The 16280-nt window shown below is 44.1% G+C and overlaps 1 protein-coding gene across 14 annotated transcripts in view; it reads left to right on the top strand.

The window, feature by feature from the left end:
• Positions 1-2305: 2305 nt before the first annotated feature.
• The window catches only part of TRAF3 (TNF receptor associated factor 3), a 70202-nt gene continuing 56227 nt past the window's right edge, over positions 2306-16280 (top strand). For 12 of the 14 annotated variants that reach the window (XR_007631446.1, XM_050335438.1, XM_050335433.1 and 9 more), the window contains exons 1-3: positions 2314-2453; positions 2689-2833; positions 3474-3529. The gene's annotated coding sequence lies outside the window, so the exon portion shown is untranslated. Of the gene's footprint in view, positions 2454-2688; positions 2834-3473; positions 3530-16280 lie in introns of all 14 variants that reach the window. The other 2 variants (XM_050335431.1, XM_050335440.1) reach the window with 2 other exon arrangements.

Genomic DNA, 16280 nt, shown 5'->3' with positions numbered 1-16280 from the left:
ATATTCTAAACACTACTGCCAAGCAGAGGTGTGCGGCATGTCACAGCAGCCTTGAGGCACAGCATTGCTTATAACATGAAATTACAAACCAATTAAAAATGAAACACTGGTGACATATCTTGCTGTAATAATTGTATTAGAAATATTTAAAATTTTGCAGTCATGATATGGAAAAAGAAAAAAAAACAACAAAGCAATTGAAATGGTAGATATTTCATTAGATCCACACTTAATCCCTTTAGCTACAGACATTTTCTAATGTGGAAAGGCTTCTGACATCTTTAAATGGTATAAGAATTTGTTTTCTCTTTTTGGGGAAGACTGCATTATTATAGCTGCTGGAGCTACAGGCACTAGAATCCTACTATTTTTTTTTTTTTTTTTTTTTTAGTGCAAAACAAGAGGACACACATACAACAGCAAAAAGAGTGGCAAAGGAGGAAATTGCAGGTTTGTCTCTGATAGAAACTTATTTGCAGCCCTGCCGCTGGAGAAAACCAGGCTCGATGCACATTCCTTTCTGCTAGTCGAGAGCTAAGCAATCTTGAACAAGTGATGGGAACATTTAAAGGCATCTGTCTGAGATTGTCTTTCTGATCGCAGGTTCGTGGCATCGTTTCAAAAGCCGCAGTTGTCTTGACAGCTAAGCCAGCCTTTGACTGGGGACAGCAGCAAAGGCGGGAGAGAGGGGGGAAGAGAGAAAGCAGAGAAGTGGGATGAAGAGAAAAACAGCATACAGGAGGGAATTAGCAGTGCGGCCGAGCTTCGTGATTAAGGGGCTGGTGAGGACATAGCCGAGCTAGAGATGTTTGGGTTTGCAGGGCAGGTTGGCGTGGGCGTTACAGAAAGCCGGGGGATGAAGATCGAGGAGGGTCAGGATGGATTTCGGCACGCGTGGAGATGCTGTAAGCGGCAACTATGACGCAAAGCTTGTTCGTTCAGGATCACGCATCCAACTGTTCCTCCCTAGTGATCCCTCGATAAACAACGTCCAAAAAGGACGGTGACCTCATCCCACTGAAATTAGCCAAACACCACACATTTCTCCGTGTTCAGCTCCGCACATTCCTTACAGCTCCGGCTCTCCCGGCTGCCAACCACATCGCTGCACCCGGGGCTCCGAGGGCCCCTGTGCGGCAATTCCTCCAGTCCACCCCGGACCTCGGCTCCGGCTGAGCTCCCCACCCGCCTCGGCTCCGGCTGAGCCCCCATCCCCGACTCCGGCTGGGCATCTCCGGCTCCGGCTGAGCCCTCATCCCCGCCTCCGGCTGGGCACCCCCGGCTTCAGCTGAGCCCCCATCCCCGGCTCCGGCTGGGCACCTCCGGCTCCGACTGAACCCCCGCGCCGCTTCTGCGCCAGAGCCGGCTCTACCCCTCCCTCCTTCCCTCCCCGCATCCCGGTGAGGCGGCGGGGACATGACAAGCCACCCAGAGATGCCCCCGTGTCAATGCGGGACCGCCAGTACCGGCCGGGCATCTCCCCGTGTCCCCGGTCGGGACACGCCGCGATATGAGCGGAGCCCGACACGGGCGTTTATTTCACCTGCCCGCCCGGAGCCACACGTTCCTTTTGGCCGCCGGGGGGGACTCCTGCGGAGGGGTCGCGGGTGCTCTAGCACCTCCGGGGCGCCGGGCAGGGCACACAACCTCCGCTCGCCCGCCCGCCGGGACTCGGGGTTGGCACCTACGGCCGGCTGCTCCCAGGATCAGCCTCTCCGGCGGACAAGCAGCTCTGCCTCGCTGCTCTTTCCCGTTCTCTTCCAGACTCTTCTCCCCGCTCCCCACCGCTGTTTTCCCTCCCTCCCGTGTTTCCCAGTGGCACGTTCTTTGTTTAATGAAGGCTGTTGTGTTGGAAGCGCACCTTCGAGCGGGGGCTGCTGCACCTCCCCGGAGGCGAGCAGGGGCAGCGGGCGGCTCCGCGCCGCGCCGATCCCGCTCTCCCGGCTCCCCGCGTCCCGGCGCCATCCCCGGCGACCTTCCTTCCCCCAGTGCCCCAACACAGCGCCCGCCCTCCGGCCGAGCCCCCGCGGCTCCACCGGCACCTCCCCGCACCCGGGACGAGACGCTCTGTACCCCCCCCGCCCGCCCCGCTCCGCTCCGCTCCCCCTTCGTCGGGCGCGGCCGGCGGGGCCGCTTTCCCCGGGTCGTGCCCGCGGCGGGAGGGGGGGTGGTGAAAGGCATCAGGTGCAGCCGGGGCCAGCAGCCAGGGCAAGCCCGGCCCCCGGCTGCCGCCTGCGCGCTGAGCGGCTGTGCCGGGCCCGCCCCTCGGTGTGTGGGGAGGAGCCGGGAGAGCAGCGGGCTTTGCCGGGGATTTCCAGCCCGAGCGGGCGGGAGAGGAAGTGCGGGGCGGGGGGAGACGGCGTACAGCGGTCGGGACTTTCCGCTGGGCTGGCGGTCGCCTTCGCCCGGCTCCAGCTGCCGCCCGCCGCCCCGCTCCCCGCACACGCTCGCAGGTAGGGCGGCCGCGGGGCTCGGCTCGGCGGGGCTCGGCTCGGCTGTGTGGCGGAGGAGGGGAGGGCGGGAGCCGCTCTGCCGCCGTGGCGGCGGCTCCCGCGCGGGGCTCCGGCACCGGCCGCGCTCGCCTGCCCGCGCTCGGGCGCTGCGGGCAGGGGGACGGGGCCGGGCGGGCGGCGGGGGCCGGGGGCGCTCCGGCGGGGGCGCGGCGCTGACCGAGGCATCTGCTGCCAGGCAGGGGCCGAGCGCGCTGCACCCGCAGCCCGTGCCGGGACCTCGGCGGCGCCTGGTGCCCGGGGATAGATCAGATCAGCCTGCGGCGGGGCGGCGCGGACTCCTCTCCTGCCCGGACGCACTCGCACTCCAGGGCTGTTTGCAGGTGCCCCTTTTCACTTACTTATTCCTGCCTCCCCCTTTCCCTTCCCCGCGCCTCTCGCTGTTTGCCGCGCTCCCCGCGGTGCGTGTGCCTGAGCGGGGAGGGGAGGGCAGGGAGGCGAGGCCGGAGCGGGGAGCCGGGAGCCGCGGCGGCGCTTGCGGCGTTTGATGCGGCGTTTGATGTGTCGTTTGAATGCAGAAGGCTCGCTCGCTCCTGGCTCCCTCCATATGCAGTGCTGGGGGCGGGCCGACGGCCTTTAAAGGGGCACTGCCGGCAGCGCCGCGCCTGGCGCGGAGCGCGGTGCCGGCTGCGCCCCCCCGGCTGCCGCTGCGGCGGAGCCCCCGCCGCTGCCCGGCCATGGGGCCGCGCCCGCCCCGCCGCCGGAGCTGCCCCTCACCGCCGCGGGAGGAGTTGTGTTGTCACCGAGCCCGCCTGCCCGCACCGGCGCTGCGCTGTGCCCGCCCGCCTGCCTGCCTTGCCTGCCGTGAGCGGAAAGGGGAAAAAAAGTGTTTTGTTTTCACGCCATTCATTTCGTGCGCTGATTCGCGACGCCGCGTTTTAGCGCGTTGAATGAATCGCCGTGTTGTAGGTCAGGGAAAAATAACGAATGTTTAAAAGTTTATACTGAGTCATTCCTCTGCAGATGAACCTATGACTGACTCATAATCTGAGAACTGCAGTGGCTTGTAAAATAGGAAGGTAAGGCATTTACGTCTTGATTTATTTGTATCTTTGAGTGCCTGAGATCTGATTTGTCTGCAGAAAACAAGAGAAACTCTGTTAATATTAAGAGGCATAATCTCATGTTCTGCCGATCAGAGCTTGTGTGTGACGTGACAGACTGTATGTGCTCCTCTGCATGGATCTTTACCACTCATTAGGGCACCTTTCATCTCTTTCTGTTTCTATAGTAGTAAAATGTGGGAAGTTCCAATGATACAATTTGAAATATGCCATCTCCTTGGGTCCCAGAGTTGTCTGGCTTGTTGAGATCTAACCGAGCCTTGTATATTGTAATTTGTGCGATTTTTATTTCTTCAGTAGAACTGTGTGGTTTTCCTTTCAGGTTTGTCCCATAGGATGCATGTACCATCACTGAGCACTAATCTGAACTTGCACTCATAGACCAAAAAGGAGCTTATTGAACGATGTGAAGGTGTACTTCAGTGTTTAGCTTAGAGAAATGAAATAGTGTATTTTGAAATTGTAAAAATCTGTATTTGAAATAGCTGTTGACCTGCCTAGAAGCCTAGATTTAAAGGCTACATTGATGGTTGGTTAGAACTAAAGAATTTATAGCATGTACCACGTCTGGTCCTTTAAAATGAACCACTGGCTCATGCCATGTATGGATTAATGTAGATCTTAGTGTTATTTTTGGTGATTAGGGAGAGGGCTCTTAACATTTAAGATGAGAAACACTTGATCCTTTGGACAGAATCAGAATTTTTTATGTCTGAACTGGGAAACCCCTTGTAAAGCTTGATAACGGAAACACTGATGTATCATGAGCTTGGGCATTGCAAGCAGGCGGCACTACGAGGTTATAAAAGTTGTGTTGTTCCAACACGAGAATGGTAGGTGTTTTACTGAAGTATGACTTGATGAGAAGCTTCTAATAATAGCTGGACCTAGAAAATAGAATCGTAAAGTTCATTCAGTAGCAATGCAAATTAATTCTAATCAAAAGAGGGTGCTAAATGACTCAGTCTTTAGGCTTTCCTGAAGTCCTTCTGCGTTTTAAGTTTAATGATACCAATTTTGAAAAGCCATTCTTGTATGGATTCAGAGAATTTGATCATTGTGTAACCATATTTACTGTTGATACCTTGGAAAACTCTAACATGGCAATAGTTAGCATCAGTGACAAAAGATTCTTTAGGAAGTCTTACCAGTCCATGCTAATACGGTTTGTCTTTTAAATTATTTTAAGATCTTGTTGTGTTGTAGAACTTTACATTGCTCTTGTCCATAATGAAGACTTAGAAGATGGATGTGTTTTGGTTTTTTTTTTAGTACCAAAGTCCAACTGTTCTATTAATAGATATGGCATTGCTGAAAATACGAAAAGCCAAAAATCTTAATTTGTAACTTGTGTTGTTAAACAACAGATGATGTAGTAACTGGATTTCTTTAGGTTCTTTTATTGTAATAATGTTTCTTAGTTGAAGGTGCTGCATCTTATGATGTCTGAAGACTGCTCATTACACATTGGTTTCAGGTATCTGTTCACTTATGCACAGTTCCTTTAAAGAATTGCCAAGGCTTAAGTTTGGTTTGGTTTGGTTTTGTTTGTTTGTTGAGCTTTGGGCACTTTGAATGTGATGCTTGTATTTGAAACCTCGTGGCATTTTTGGTGTATGGCTCAGGAATATCAGAAGTGGTAGAAGAAATTGGAGATTTCAAGATGTGATATGGGGGAAAGAAGCCAAGGGAGGAAGAGTTGTGTGTTTTTGTGCAGCAGAATAAAGGTGTGATTGTAGCACAAGAGAGAGTGCTGCAGTTACACTAGGTTTTATCTTACACTTTTTAACCTATGGTGATGTAGAAACTTCAGTAGTGAGGGGCTAGCAGAGAGAATATAACTGGTCTCCCAGCTGTGCCTGCTGAAAGCTCATGCTCTCATAAACTGGTAGTTTAAAGTCAGTATATTTTGTTCTGACAAATCACAAACACTTCATTTTCTTCTATGCCTTTTTTCTTTCTATGGTAGAAAGAGAAAGGACTAGAGAATTGGGACGAAAAGGGAGTCAACTTGAATGAAAGATCTTTAGGTACCTGCAATGTAGGAAGAGGTGTTCTCTTGTAATGGGAAAGAAGAGAAAAGGAAATAAAGACAAAAAATCCATCAGGAAATCTGTAAGGAAAGTATACAGTGGAAACATCTTAGAACCTAGAGAGAAAATAAGGCAAGAGATTATTTGGTATTGAGAAGTGTGTGTGTGAGGGAGGGAGATTTATTTAGTCTTTGAGGGAGTGTTTTTCTTCCTGGAGATCTCTTCTTCTGGATCACTGACAGCAAAATATCGTTGCCACTGTGACTTCAGTTGCTACTGACTGTTGGCTTTGTAACTAGGTTAACAGGGCGAATGTCTCTAAAATTACATACAACAACTGTAGGTCACTAATCCTCTCCACCCCCCAAGAAATGTTAAGCCTTTGATTTCCGTGTCGTCGTTCTTCCCTGCTGCTTCACTGTGCATGTATAAAATGTGTTTTTAGTGGAATTTCAAGTTCTGCTGTTCATCTAGTCAAGGCAGCATGGGAAGCAAAGTTTCAACACGTTATTGTGTGCAGAAGTTCAGTTTTGGACATGTGTGATGGCTTCCATCCCTGCCTCACTCCTTGTACTGAAAACTGGGGTGTTGTGTACTTTGACATCAAGATTGAATTTTTGCAAATTGTAGGTGTTAGAACCTCAGTGGGCATAGCAGTTGGAATGCTGGAATGTGTTGTTGTTCCAGTATTATTACATAGAAATGTTGATTTATGAAATAGGTTTCTTTGATCTATAGAGGAAACATTATTTACAATGATAGAAGTTGCTAATAGTTCTGTAGTATAATTTAAATGCTCTGAAATGAATATATCCTTTCACATACAATATATAGAGCAAATGCTTCAGTCAAAAATATAAGTGAAAGAAGTCATGAATCTTCCATTTTACGTGTTTTAATGATGACTGATGGAAGATCCTAATTAGAAAAGTTTTAACATTCGGAGTAATGTTACTGAGTAATTCGGAGTTTTGTGGTTTCTGCATTAAATATGTAAAACATCTTTTTATAAATAAAGATATGCACACTTAAGCTCAAAATACCGTGAGTCTTTACAGCTTTCTTGGGTGTCTAGCAAAAAGAGTTATTTGGATTTGGTCTGTCTTGAAAAGCATGTTGCAGATGCTACTGCAAGATACGAAGTGCCTTCCTGGCTGCCACTTTGTTCCTACAAGCTTGGACATCTATCAAGAAAAGAAAGAGGAGATGGTTCATTGCAGATACCAGTGTAAAATCTAAGAGACATGGAGTTTGGGTTTTGGTTTTTTCCCATTCCTGTAGATGTGTGTACTATAAGTCATTCAGTTAGGGCAAAAATGACAGGGGTCTTCCATGTTGCACTGCTGAGAGATGTGACATCATGTCTGAGTCCCAGGAGCAGAAGGGGGATTCCAATCCAAGTTTCCTACTTCCCTGAGCAGGAGTCTCATCATCAAGCCACAGGACAGTCAAGAGCAGTGTCACTTCCTTCTCTTTAAACTTTTTGCCATGCAAAGGAAAAATCAAAATTCAGTGTGCCAAAGAAACGGAGCAAGAGGAAGCATGATGTCTCAGTCAAGTGATTAAAACTTTTTTTAGGATTACCAGGATGAGTAAAGACTAGGAATCTGCTGATGCTTTATCCACTGTTATGTTTATTGTTTTTTCGTGCATTGGAACTCAATGTTGAGGTGCTTCTTGAGGTGATTAGCCTTGCGAAGATGGTTTCTTAAGCGTGGAAGCTGTGCTGGGAAAGTAGAGGTGCTTGGGTGTCACTCAGGTTTGGTGGTAGCTGACCAGGAGTTCTGAAAATAACTTTCATGCAGCTAGTGGCTTATTTGTGTATGGCTTCCTGCTCCATATACAGACAATTTTCCTGGTCTGTAATAACATAGGAATAGTGGTACTTTCCTATGATCTGAGGACATAAAAATGATGAGGTGCTGAGACCCAGCAGGGCAGTACAAGCGTCATCTGTTGATAAATGGAGTGAATTACAAGTGTCAGTGTAGAGGCATCCAGTCCTGCCTCTTCTGCAGTGCTGTGCCATCCCAGCATTGTGGGACAGGAAGCAGCATTTGCTTCACCTTTCCACTGATACCCACAGCAAACATGCAGTGCTATATGAAGCTGAGTGTACATGACAGAATTTGTCAGTGGTTGCTGTTCTGGTGCTTGTAGTTGTTCTTGGCTTTTTCCTTTGGGTGTTCTAGAGAAGTAACTTTTTTTTTTTATTATTATTTTGTGGAACCAGCTTACATGATAATTGTGCTTAAAATAACTTTGTAAAGCCCAGCTCATAAACCAGATTTTGGCAATATGAATGGATTTAGTTTTGTAAGCTCATCCATGTACATGAGAGAGGGGGATAATTAGAACAATTATTAGAGGTTTTTATACTGAAGATCTTGTGTACTGTACCAGTTTGACTGTGCCCTCTCTCTGTCTTTCCAGAGAGAGGAACCTTCTGAGAGTAGGTTGCTTTGAGTGTTGTGCCTTGTAAATTAATGACTCGCAGATGTAAGTCTTGATTTTTTTCGTAGGAAGTACAACTTTATAATTTTCATTTAACTTGTTCTTGGTTTAATCTCCTTTAAACCATCCCAAGTGACTCCTCTTTCTGCATTTTATGCTCTTCAGTTACTAATGGAATGCTTTTGTCCATGCTGTGCTTCTCTTCCAAGTTGTTTGGCCGAACAGTATAAATGCTCTTAATTTCTCAAGCTGGTTCTTCTGATTCTTAGAAGTGGCTTATTTTGACCTGCTTTCAGTCAGATCTCTTGTAATTTTAGGGCTGTTAAGGGATGACTTTTATTCTAAGGTTTATTTATTCACCCTTGCACTTGGACAAAGTAACTGCATTTGCCCTTTTACTTCCATTTATATCACTTTTTTCCCCTCTTGAAATACCCATTTCCATGATTGTACTTACTTTCTGGGTAATAGTTTTTATCTGCAAATCTACTTTTCTTTGACCTCTCTGTAGCTACCTGCTTCTTTGATTCCTTCCCTGCCCCATCTCCCACTCCAGGTGAATTAATCAGGGTCTTCTCTTCCAGGTCACCAAGGATGCATTACAGTGTACCCTATTATCTGAAGTACATGTCTTTAAATCTACACTTGCTCTCACTCCATCTTTTCTACTGTCCTACTTTCTGTTCAGCACAACATCTTTGAGAGAAGCATTGTGCTTTTGCCTGGGAATGTTTCTGTTATGACTGCTGTGGTTGAACTTGATTAGGATACCAGTTCTACATTCAATAGGCACTAAAGTGCCTATTGTTGTAAAGTGACATGTCCTCAAAATGCTAACATTTGGCTGTCAATTTGAGCAGAAAGAAGTTGGATACCTAAATAAATGAAGACCTCTGAGTTGCATGTGTGCATCTCTAGCAGTTTTGGAACCCTTTGATGCAGTAGTATTTTCATTGCCTTCTAAAATTCAGCCTTTTAGGGGAGGGGGAATAAAGGGTTTGTGCTAACTGTGTTTGAAGCTAATAACATGCAGTATCACTTGCAGTCAGCAATATCCTCTCTGTTTTCTGTCAGGAGTTGAATCATGTTTCTATCTACAGAACCTGAGCATGCTGTATTTCATATTAGCAAATATGTCTCACTACTCACCAGTGGTGTCAATATGTGATGGGAATGCCAATGGATCCTGTGCTGTAGTTCAGCTAGTAGATGTTGCTGTTGTGTTGCTCATACTGTTTGGTGGGTGGTTTTTGTAGCTGTGTTATGGCAAGGTATTTTGACACTCTTTCTTGGGCATAGACAGAAGAATGCTATTGCAATCTCTAGGAAGATAAAACAAGTTTATTGTTATTTGTGTATTGAATTTCATCAGCTATTTTTTGGTAACTGGGACCATAAATTTCCCCTATTCCTCTTTCCTTTTTGCAAATTCCTGAGAACTTCACTTTCATTTTGAACAGATTGTTTAGGCATGCAAGTTTCAGTATATAATCCAGCAAGATTTTGAGGGAATTTTGGGGGATTTACTCTGCTGGTAGTTTGTGTGGCTTGGCTAGTGGTTTTGTTTGTTTTTTTGAGGTGAGGGGAGTTTGTTTTGGTTTGACTTTGTGTGTGCTTTTATTTGCTTTTTAAAGAAAGATTTTCGGACAAGCACATAAATATCTACCCCTTTCATTATGTATTTTTGTTCCGAGGAGACACTCTCAAAATAAATGAGAAAGAGGTTTGTAATTGCTCTGTTTGTGTAAAAACTCTCCATGTATTAGTTGACCATTCTGAGATGAGCTGGGGTAAATAGAATTTGAAAGTCCTCTCAGATATACATAAAAAGGCAGTTATTCTAGAACAAGTGTCCATATGCTGAACTAATTGGAAAAGTTCAAAATAGTTGAACCTTTGCTTACCATATTGTGAACAAACAAGGAGAACAAAAGGCAGTGAAGAAAAAAACCTCAACTCCTTATAGATCCAGTTTATACATAAGTTCTGTCATGTCTCTTTAAAGGAGATAAATGGTGGAAGTTGACAACAGTCATCATGCTACACACGTTATTGATGCCTGCAATAAATTTCTGCCTCTGCCCCATATTATATTTTGTAGCAGAATTGCAACCTGAAGATGTCTGAGGATGCTTAACTTCATTTTAAGCAGATGTAGGTAGTGACTTCTGTTGCTACAGTTAATGTCGAGGTTTGTCCATGTTCTGTGCACTTTCGAGGTACTGACATCTGTTTTGCTTTCAGAGGGCAAGTCGAGACGTGCCTAAAGTAGCTGTATTTTTAAGCTGACACTGCTGCTTCAGTGTTTTGGCTTTTTTTAAAATAAAATCTTCCTAAAATCTTATCTCCTGATTAAACAAATGTCCTGTTGTACTTAATAAATTTGTATAGGAGTGTAATGTGTGTGTGTGGGGAAAAGGACTGTAACTGTCTGTGGAGAAATGGTTTGGCTTCTCTTGTAGCTAATCAGGTTTTATAGAGTATTAAATAGGCCATGTGCTAAAGTATCAGTTGTTAACACCTCCAAACTAAAATGTTTATCATGTTAAAGAAGGGGAAAGATTGGTGAGCTCTCCATTAGGTGGTGCTACTGGGATTGAAATATTTATGTACCTAATGGAAGCAGGCTTCTGCCTAGAACCGTTTCCATGTCTTTTTTTTTTTTTTTTTTTTTTCAGGACTTATCTTTATTAAAATACTTTCCAAAGGCAGGGATACTTGCTAAGGTGTTGGCCTTTTTTTCAGTTTGAAATGAATAGATAAGGTACTAAAAAGACAGCCTGTCTTCATGGGAAGGAGGTATGGAAGAGATCAATCGTACGCTTTTTGTGTGGGTGATTTAGATTTTAGGAGCTGCCTCTGTTGTAACTCTCAGCTATTCAGGTATTGGCTCTGATATGTTCATGTCCTGCTGCCATGTAGTCAGGGATACTGTAGCATTAAAGAAATTCAGTGACAAGAAATACTTGATTTAAAAATCCAGAAATCAGTTAGACTGACCATTACAGCTGAAACACCCTGATGAATCTTTTATTTGAGTTCCTGTATGCTTTTTGACCCTGGCCACTAGCATTTCTTTTTAAAGACCCGTGTTGTCACTTAAACACATAATGATGGTATTTTTTTATCCGAGCCCTGACTAAGTAATGATTTTAGAAAAACTTAAGGGAACAAAGATGGTGCCTGCACACAGAGGCACTGAGTACCGTCTTAAATAGTGATGGTCTGAAGTTGATGCTTGAAAAGTGTGTGATCTTCCATATGGCCCAACTCTTTATCTACCAGTTCTACACGAGTGGGATATTTTAGGGCATCTAAAGTTGTGCTAAACCCCTGGAATTAGACACCTGGCTCTCTCTGCAGAAGTTAGAGTTGAGATGTATATTACATTTTTTAAAAGTGCAGTGGCAAGTGAATTTAAGTACTCTTTGCTGTTAGGATTCCTTCAAAAACAGAAGGGTGAGGTTGCTGAGATCTTTGAATTCTCCTGCACCACAGTGTATCAAAAAAAGTACCAAAAAACCCCCCAAACCCTAATTTTTTTAGAAATGGTGTTGACCAAGAACAATAGTCAGTCATGCTGGGTTCTCTTCTCATTACAGGTAGAAGTATTTTTATATGATTTACAGAATCAAGGTAATTGTGGCCAGCTAGCAAAAAAAGTTTAGTAGCATTAAATAGCACTGAGCAAGAAATGCAAGAGATGCATTTTTTTCTTAAGAAACTGAGACTAATTTTTTTTTCTTTTGAAGATGATGTAGCTTAGGAAGAATCCACTTCTTGGAGTTAGAAAGTTTAAATAATTTCAGATCCAGCAGTGGGAAGCCTAGCTTAACACATCTGACCTGAGTTTAACAGCTGTTGAAGTTGTATGGGATAGCCAGTGGATGTCACATGTAACTTTCTGTTTTCAAGGAAAGAAATTGAGAGGTTTTGCAAAAAATCTTTTGTGACTTTCTAACCTTGGCCAGGGTTAAAATGTGTGACTGTCAGATGCTGTTAGTTCCTCAAAATATAGCAGATTGAAGTAACAGGCAGGGTGATGATTCTCCTTGGTCTGTGGGAATAGCTCAAATGGGGAAACTTATCAGTTATGTGATAACTGGAGAAATGGACAAGCTGTTGTGTGAGAGAACTTGGCCATTAGTGTTTTATCAGTTTGCTAATAATAACTTGCAGCTTGCTAATAATAACCCTCAAAGGGGCAATTAAAAGATAGCGGCTGTGATGTCATCCAGCCATACGACTTCGTATCAAATGTGAACTTGTCATTCCTTGGTTACGTGATTGGCTTCTTGAGTGAGGCCAAAGCCAAAGGTGGGAATGAATCAGGCAGAGAGAAAGTTGTGCTTGGTCACCTTGAATAGAATGATTCTAACATTGCCTTAGGATGGTGTACAGACAGAAGGGTGATAGTATTCTACACTCCCTAAATAGATCTTTAAATACTAACAAAACCTAGCCTTGCTTCTTCCCTCCTACCTTGACTTTCTACTCGTTAAGAGACTACCTCTGTGTTTACAGGCTGAACTTGGCAATTAACAGAATTTGTTGTTGCATTTTGCTGTGCTTAGATTCCAGATCGAGGAATAACTGTTGTTCCTACAGCCAAAATGGCATCAACAGCATGTCCCAAAGGCATGTTGATCAGAGAGGGCATAGTAAGGATAGTCAGGGAAGAAGTGACAACATCTTGTAGTGTATTAAGATTGTGTCTTTATTTTCAGGTGAAGAAGGTAATGAGGGGAGGCCTAGGGAGCGATAAGAGCAGTACTGTGACACTCCCACCTGAAAGCGAGTGGAGTGGTGAAATATATTTCTGTTTTTAAAAAAAGTAGTAAATAAACAAATGATCAAACATGAGATTTGGCATAAATGATGGATTTTATTTGCAGAAGTATCATTTGTGAAAGATTTGTGGGACATGCACTTCTGTGTAAGAATTGATTGACATACAGGAAAGCTCTTGATAATAAATATGGATGCCTGTCTTGAGTTATTAAATGAAATGCTTGAACCTGATATTAAGACTAGATGTGATGTGTCAGTCTCAGTGCTGTTACCAGCAGTGAAATGGAATAGTGCATCTCCTTCACTCTTAGAGTAGACCCAGAGCTGCAGAGTGCTGGAACTCACTTTGTACCTTGAGTAGAGTTTAAGTCATCACTGAACACGAGTTTTATATTGTACGATGTTGTGAAGTGAACTGTAAAAACCAAGGAGTCATGATTTTGGATTTATTTTTTTTTGTTATTGCCACAAGCATAGTAAATTCCAAGGAAGAGATGGGGAGGCCAAATAAAGATGTACCAATATCTCAATGCTGCAGTTAGTCACCAGGGCTCAGGCATCAGAGCCTATTGCCAAGTATTACATACAATAAGTAAAATAGAAAGAAGAGCTTTTATTGTTTTAATAACATTTCTATCTGGCCTTATTCCCCGTTAGGACTCCCTGAGCCTGTATGATACACTCCGTAAACTGAAGTTGTTTCTCTCTGCTCTTCTGGTCTCCACTTACTTTCCCGTAAATAGAAACGTTTTTAAGAAAGCTTTAATATTTGCATACAAGTGACTTCTGAGATGCCATTTCCCTACCACAGCCTTACGTGTCCAGATTTTCACTGCAGGAATAAAGAGGCCAATGTATAAGGGCTGAATATTGGTACAGAAGAGTTCAACTCCCACTGTTCTAAGCTGGTGTAGAGTATTTACCTGTTTTCACTAATTAGAATGAGACTGGGGTCATTGTTTCTGCAGGTACTCAGTATGGTCATTAGGTCCTCTTTGACAGTATTTCAGCTTTGCTGTGACTGTGGCAGAACTAGTTAGACAGTCCAAACTAGCTAACTTTGTAAAAGCAGGAGGATGAGAATTGATATTACGCTGATGACTTTTCAGCATTGTGTTTACTGATAAAACAGATCCACTACCAGTATGGAACAAGGGAGAAATTCATAGGGGAAATAGATGTTGGGATGTGACACATTTTAAATCAGTAACCAACTGGCTGCAATTTGCCCAAATGTAATTGTTTCTGGTGGTTGTCTGAACATAGAAGGCTTCAGGGTTGTCTCCAGTCTGTGCTCTGACTCGTGGATAGTTAGACTGGAGGAGTAAAGTCTGGGAGCCAATATATGACACGGGGCTTTGTCTTCTTATGCCTGCAGGCAGAGCACTGTAGAAGGACACAAGTCTCCTTTACAGAAATAGGAGTCTTTCAGGTGTGTAGTGGTGTTCTGCCTGCTTTCATCCTCTCCTTTTCCTCATGCACCAAAGATCTAGGACTATAGGCTGGAACACAGCTGTTGGTTACTGCTGCTGGAAGGATTTATTTTTCTAATCCATCCTTTGCCCCTGGTCAGGTTTTTTTTAATTATTATTTTATTTCTTGTTTGATTTGTTTTTTGTTTTGTTTTTAATTTACATTGTGAGTTTGGTGTTTTGGATTACTGTACTGAGATTCTTCCCTGAACCACGTGGAGATAGTGTCAGGCAGGACCTGCTGAGGCCTCTTTGCCATTATGTTCTTATCTGAATTGAGGCAATGGGTTTTATGGTGTGACCTTAGCTCACAACAGTAGCTCCAAGGGTTCTGAGCTCTGTAGGGCTGTCTTGCAAAGCAGCAGATTAGGCTTGCTCCAGCATGATTTCCAGATGCCTGACACTCTAGGAAGAGCTGTGCTTCCTCTTGAGATTTGAAGTCCAGCAATTGCCTTAGGTGGAAAACCTGAGGCAGGCCACAAAGCCAGTATTCTTCTGGCTGTGGTTGTTTTGATAAAGCATACAGGGAGTGCAGCCTGCCAGCTCATGGAGGGTGAGAGCTGATACTCCGCGTGTGGATAAAGATGGTGAAGTCCACGTTAAGTACAGCATAGTCAAGACTGATCAGAAAAGTCTAGTGGCAGGTGAGTGGAAGTGTTTAGCTATCCCAGGGAACTTAGAGCTGTGCTACTGTTTGCTTTCCCTGTGAACTGGTGGACGCTTTGGGAACTACTGTCCTGAGGACCCAAGAGGTTGCTTTTCCCGTTACAGCTTTTTACTCGAGCAGTGCAGCCATATCGCTTGTCTCGGTCTGTGTGCTCCAGGGGGAGAATTTGGGCCTTCAGAAGAATGAGTGCATCAGCAGCTAAAAGAAAGAAACATGTTTTTTGTTTTCTGTTTTGTGTGCACTCTTTTCTTTCTCCATAATTACAGGTTGGTTCTGTTGTGCAGCGGAGGCAGCTGCCACTAGGTTTCAGTTTAAAAAGAAGCATATACATATTAGAGTCTGAAGACGATTCACATTTGTTCTTCTGTTGCCATCAACGTGACTTTTCCTGGCAAATACATAGAAAAAGTAATTTGTCTACGAGAAGGGAAGTGAGATGGGATGCCTTGATGTACTGTGGGGAGATGAGAATGTTTCAGTAGGACAGAATGCTTTATAAAGGATTTACATCACCAAAAGTAGAATAAAAAAAGTAAGGACCACAGAAACCGTTGGTCATATGTTGCGTTTTATGGAGCCTCAGCACCAGGGGTTGGCAAAAGATGCACTTAACTCTGTGAATTTGAGCTTCTAATGATACGTGACCCCCAAATACTTTGTGGCCTGCTAGGAAAGTTTTATTGCACTGTCATGGTGAGAGAATTATACTTCTTCAGTACTAAAACAAATGCGGTCTCTGCGCTTTTGAGACTTTACATAGTAGGCTTTAGTTTACGATCAGCTGTGTAATTTAAAGTCTCTTTTAAAACTCTAATTCTAATAATTGTGCATTTGTGATCCATGACATTCATTCAAAATATTTATTCAGCTTCCAACTTTCAGAAAGTTGTATAATGAAAATACTTACTCTTAAGTAGCACTGAAAGTATTTTAAAAGCAGCAACTAAAACATAATCTGCATTTTTAAATTTTAAATAATTTTTAGGAGAAAAAGAGGAAAAATATGATCTGTGAGATGTTCTGAATCTACTCTTTGATTTTGACATGTAACCCTTAGGCTGTTATCACCCCTCTGAAAACTGAGCAAAGATTCCTTCATTGAAGCTACTTTACTTTGTATGAGTGAACTGGATTTTATGCTGTAGTTGTATTGCAGCATATTTTCATTGCTAGAAAAAGCAAAGAACGCATTTCAGTTCATTACTGGCTGACTGCAGGGATTCTTGGCTCTCTTGTTAGCTTTTAAAGGTAAAGTGAAAATGGAAGAAATAAGATGGTATCGTGCTTTC

This window comes from Myiozetetes cayanensis, unplaced genomic scaffold, assembly GCF_022539395.1.
Source record: "Myiozetetes cayanensis isolate MyiCay16 unplaced genomic scaffold, myiCay2020 scf6-25, whole genome shotgun sequence".
NCBI classification, from domain to species: Eukaryota; Metazoa; Chordata; class Aves; order Passeriformes; family Tyrannidae; genus Myiozetetes; species Myiozetetes cayanensis.
This window is presented reverse-complemented; position numbering and strand designations above follow the sequence as displayed.